This window comes from Hyla sarda, chromosome 6 (genome assembly GCF_029499605.1).
Source record: "Hyla sarda isolate aHylSar1 chromosome 6, aHylSar1.hap1, whole genome shotgun sequence".
Classification (NCBI taxonomy): Eukaryota; Metazoa; Chordata; class Amphibia; order Anura; family Hylidae; genus Hyla; species Hyla sarda.
In genome coordinates, this window is record NC_079194.1 from 39,273,856 (window position 1) to 39,279,855 (window position 6,000).

The 6,000-nt window shown below is 41.7% G+C and overlaps 1 protein-coding gene across 3 annotated transcripts in view; it reads left to right on the forward strand.

Moving 5' to 3' along the window:
- KCNT2 (potassium sodium-activated channel subfamily T member 2) overlaps window positions 1–6,000 on the forward strand; it is an 814,344-nt gene that overhangs the window by 122,726 nt on the left and 685,618 nt on the right. The gene's annotated exons all lie outside the window — the stretch shown is intronic.

Sequence of the window (6,000 nt, forward strand, 5' to 3'; positions counted from 1 at the left end):
ACTCAGTTATAGGTGACGTCACAGGTGCTTGGCAGCGATACCTGGAAGATGGTCTCAGGAATCGTCTGTTGATTTGCAGAACTGGATTGGAGGTCACCAGTGGATAATCGAGTATCGGTGATGTAGAATAAACCTAGACGCGTTTCAGGGCTCTCATATGTTTTAAACACGGCCCTTTCCTCAGTAGGCTTGTAAATTACTTCTATTAAAGAAATGTTACCCTTCCAGTACTTATTAGCAGCTGTATGCTACAGAGAAAATTCTATTCTTTTTGAATTTCTTTTCTGTCCTGTGCACAGTGCTCTCTGCTGACACCTCTGTCCGTGTCAGGAACTGTCCAGAGCAGCATAGGTTTGCTATGGGGATTTTCTCCTGCGTTAGACAGTTCCTGATTCGGCCATCAGGTGTCAGCAGAGAGCACTGTGGAGAAGACAAAAAAGAAATTCAAAAAGAAAATAATTTCCTCTGTAGCAAGCAGCTACTAATAAGTACGGGAAGGCTAAAGATTTTTTTAATAGAAGTAATTTACAAATCTGTTTTACTTTCTGGCACCAGTTGATTTAAAACATTTTTTTCCCACCGGAATACCCCTTTAAGTGCTTTACTTGCCTTACATGTGTGGGGTGGATCAACTCCTTTTTGTGATTTCATGATCCCCCCCCAGGTTCAGCATTCCTCTGGCATCCAGATGACTGTCATCTCTTGCCTTTCCCAGGATCCTGTTCGGCTTGAGACAACAGCTGATCACAGTGGGCTTGACTTCTTCTTGGCTTCCCCGACAAGCCAGTCCCTTTGGTGATGTTTGCGGTCCAGCAGTACCTGCCGCTGCCCCTGGGATCTGCTGTTGTCTTGAGCCGAACAGGATCCTGGGAAAGGCTCGAGACAACAGTCATCAACAGACAGGAGGAATATTGAACCTGCGGGGGCCATGAAATCACAAAAAAAAAAGATCAGCTAGAACCCGAGCGGAGGTCCCCTCACCTGCCTCCGTTGCGTCCGATCGGCAATTGATTGCTCCAAGCTTTAAATCCAGGCTTGAGCAATCGACCGCCGATTACACTGATCTTTTCCATGTTAATGCACGGCAGTGATCGGTATGTGCAGTGAAATATCCACCATGGGGGCTATAACACTGCTAAAAAAAAAAAAAAGTGTAAAAAAAAGTAAATAAAGATCATTTAACACCTTCCCTAATAATAGGGAAGGATTGGGGATAAGATGTTTTCAGCGGAGTACCTCTTTAAATATCAAGTAAAATGTAGAACTGATAAGAAAAATAAAATCTGAGGAAACTGGTGCACTAACAGATAACCACAGAAATATATTGTAAAGAACAAAGACACTAAACATGGATTTCCCATCTGTGTTGAATTATCGGTGCACGACATCAGGCAGGAAGACTGAGCCTTGAGCTGTTCATCCAGTATTACTCTATTAACACAGTAGGAAGTTCTCTTGCGCCTGAGGAGATTAAATATTGATACAGCCTACGGCCAGACGGCATTCATCCACATATATTAAAGGAATTTAATTTGATAATTGATAGACTGTTATATCTCAACTTCCTAAATTTTTTATTAATAGGGTCAGTTCTGCGGGAACGGAGGACGGCTGATGTTGATGTTTTCGACTCATTTGCCATCCTAGCTGAGAGCAAGGATGAAGAGGGAGACATGAAATTCGAGGATATATCGCTTTCTAATTGGATTTTATATTTTGAATAAAAGCGGTGTTCTATCAATTAAAAGAAAACCCTGACCTTAGAAAATAGAATAGAATTAAAAAAAAAATATTTTTTTTTACTTCTCAAACCCCCTTAATGAAAAACCAGTAGGGGACCATAGAATCACCAGATGACTTAGGCTAGGTTTCCACGCAGGTTTTTTTCTGGCATTTTTTGGAAAACTGCCAGTGCAGCTTTTGAGCCAAAGTTAGACATGGATCCAGTAGGAAGTACAGTGACCCTTCGACCTACGATGGCCCCGAAATACGATAATTTCAACATGCGATGGCCTCTCAGAGGCCATCGCATGTTGAAGGCAGCATCAACATACGATGCTTTTGTATGTCGGGGGCCATCGCATAAATGGCTATCCGGCAGCGCAGACTGCTTCAGCTGCCACCGGATAGCTGTTTACGGTGCCCCGTGTGGTCCGCTGAAGATCACTTACCTGTCCTCGGGGCTCTGGCGCGTCCTCTTCGGGATCCCTTCCATCGTCGCCGCTCTCCATCGATGTCATCACGTCGCTGGGCACGCCATCCCGTCATCCAATAGGAGCGGTGTGCGTAGTGATGGCGGCGACGGAGAGCGAGGATGCCGGGGAAGCAGAGGCCTTACCGGAGCGTCGGGGACACCTCGGGGATGCAGCGACAGCGATGGACGGCGGCATCCCGGGCAGCGGTAACTAGCGGTGACGGTCCGGAGCGGCGGGGACAGGTGAGTACAACTTCCTCTAACAGTGGTCTACAACCTGGGGACCTCCAGATGTTGCAAAACTACAACACCCAGCATGCCCGGACAGCCAACGGCTGTCCGGGCATGCTGGGTGTTGTAGTTTTGCAACATCTGGAGGTCCGCAGGTTGTAGACCACTGTCCTATACTTTACATTGCACGGATCCCTCAACATGCGATGGTTTCAACAATGGTCCGTTTGGAACGGATTACCATCGTATGTTGAGGGACCACTGTATAAATCCTTCCTTTATAGTTCCTATTCCTTTTGAATCCACTCAAAAAATGCAGTGGCAGTTTTTTTTTTTTTTTTTAAAAGGCAGAAAAAAACCTGTGTGGAAACGTAGCCTAATGGTTGTTTATTTATTTATTTATTTATTTATTTATTTATTTAATCAATTATGTACAGTGATCCCTCAACTTACAAAGGCCTCAGGTTACAATATTTTCAACATAATATTGTCTTTTATGGATCATTGTAGCTTTAAAGGGGTACTCCAGTGGAGTGACAATTTTTTTCTAATCAACTGGTGCCAGAAAGTTATAAAGATGCGTAAATTACTTCTATATAAAAATCTTAATCCCTTCAGTACTTATCAGCTGCTGTATGCTCTAGAGAAAGTTGCAATGTTCCTTTCTGTCTGACCACAGTGCTCTCTGCTGACACCTCTGTCCATGTCAGGAACTGTCCAGAGCAGGAAAGGTTTGCTATGGAGATTTGCTCCTACTCTGGACAGTTCATGACATGGACAGAGGTGTCAGCAGAGAGCACTGTGGTCAGACAGAAAGGAACATTGCAACTTTCTCTAGAGCATACAGCAGCTGATAAGTACTGGAAGGATTAAGATTTTTAAATAGAAGTAATTTGTTTAACTTTCTGGCACCATTTTATAAAAAAATAAAAAATAAAAAAAAGTTTTCCACCAAGCCCATTTTGACCTTACTGAACTGAAAAACATTATTTTTCTAAATAAACTGGTGCCAGAAAATTTAACAGATTTGTAAATGACTTCTATTTAAAAATCATAATCCTTAAATTTTACCATAAAATGTACGATGAACCCAATTATTATATATATATTTTTTTTTTTTTTAGGGAGGAAATTTAAATGAAAACAACAATTTTGCACATTTTGGAGGGTTTTGTTTTCTCACTGTACACTTTACGGTAAAAATGACATGTTTTCTATATTCTGTGGGTCAGTACAATTAAAATGATATCCATCTTTACATACTTTTCGATTATTGTACTGCTAAAAAAAAAAACTCAAACTTTTTGTACAAAAGCACTATGTTTAAAATCACCCTATTTTGACCACCTATAAATTTTTCTGTATATGGGGCAGTATGAGGGATAATGTTTTGCTCCATTATCTCTACTTTTTATCAATACCACATTTGCGTATATGAAAGTTTTAAATATCTTATTATTATTATTTTTTTTAAATTAAATGTGACAAAAAAGCATCAATTTACGTCGTTCATCGTACAGAATCATTAACATTATATTTTGATAGGAAATTTACGCATTCCTCATATTACTGCAGAAACCTTTGTCCCTGCAATTTGAAACTATGTCCTCTTGTAGTAGTTTTTCTTCTTTTGAATCTCCTCTCCACCTTTATAGTGTTGATTCCCTTTATGTATATAAAAGTCTCTATCATATCCCCTCTGTCTCTTCTTCCTTCTATACATGTTATGGTCCTTTAACTTTTCCTGTTAAGTTTTATCCTGCAATACATGTACTAGTTTAGTATCTTCTCTGAACTCCTAAACTAGAACAGGAAAGGAGAGTAGAAGACCCCAGGACACTGCCGGAGGCAGGTGAGGAGACCTCTGGCCGCCATTTTAGTTGCTCGGATCCCCACGGCAGCACCGCGGGCGATCTGATGATCTATTTATTGCCACAGATGCCGTGATCTGTATTGATCACAGGATCTGAGGTGTCAATGGCGCACATCAGTGCACTCGCTGATGTCTGTCATTACCGGCAGGCCCCCGGTACCTTCAGTAAATGACGGTCTGATGCTCGCGGTCATGTACAGGATGCAAATGTACGTCCTGGTGCATGAAGTACCTCCGCACCAGGAAGCACATTTACGTTTGTGGTCATTAAGGGGTTAAACCAGACTCAACATATACAATAAGAAATGTTTTGATCAAAAAGTGCGCTAAGAGCCTCCATTTTTTTACCAAGAGTGCTGCTGCAACCTTCTTTTCTGTATACTTTGTATTAGGTAGTTGTGCTGGCTATTTTTCATTTTTTTTCTTTTTTTTAGCTGTGCCGTGCGCCCCTCCCTGTTTGACAGGAGGTTTTTTAAATTGAGAGTGGATCTAGCATGTCACCCAGTCAGAGGCCATATTCCCCACAGAGGTGAGTGACATGAGTGTTAGGCTAGGTTTCCACTTGTTTTTTTTTTCTGGTAGTTTTTGGAGATCTGCCACTGCAGTTTTTGAGCCAAAGTCAGAAGTGGATCCATAAGGGAGGAGAAGTGTAAGTCCTTCCTTCATATATCCTATTTCTTTTGAATACACTTCTGGCTTTGGCTCAAAAACTGCCAGAAAAAAAAACAAGTGGAAACCTAGCCTCAGGGTCTCATCCTAAATGAGGCCACCTCCACGTGGTGGATGGGGGGACACATTTTGATCAAAAAATGCGCTAAGAGCCTCCATTTTTTGACCAAGATTGCTGCTGCAACCTTCTTTTTTGTAGACTCAACATATAATGCTATGTACAGTCCAGATCTGCAAAATGTGTCAATGGCTGGGAGATCTGATCAATCAGAGGTCGCAATTCACTGATAAAACCCCTGTATTATTGAAGTGTATGCACTGACTGGCTGTCTGGTAGCACCTCCCTACAGTACAGGGAGGTACTACATGTTCTGTACTATTCTTTATGTGTGCCAGGGTTGACTGCTTCTTTGTAAATCAGGTTGGGGCTGCTCCATGTTACTTTTTTTGACACTGCGTGTACTGTACAGGACCCTGAAGAAGCTCCTGTCCTCTACATAGACAGTGATTACAGCTCCCAGCAGATCTCTATTACTTTTATATATAAGGACTTGCTTTATCTGCATTGGTTATCTGCTTATTTTTCTTTAATCCTCACTTTTTTTTTTCTACTTTTGGATGATATTTTGGGGCTTCAGAAACCAGGTTTCCGTAGAGTTATGGTTTGAACATACAATGGTTTCAACATACAATGGTCGTCCTGGAACCAATTAATATTGTAAATTGAGAGACCACTGTATATATTCTGCAGGTAGTTTTTTTCAGCTCCTGGAGCGAACGCACTCCGGGGACTGATTACAAACTGGGTGCCGAGTGCAAGATCCCGGGGGTCCCCAGCGGGGATAAGATGGGGATAAGATGTCTAAGCACTGGAGAACCCCTTTAAGCAGACAGTCTTAAAATGCTTCAAATTTATCAACGTCTCTCAGGCTCATAAACATTCTGGTGTATCTTTAGACTTTCTAGTTTAAAGCATTACTGTTAATTAATAAAACCTTTTGGGACACCTCCAGTGTGTCACTACCATCACGGC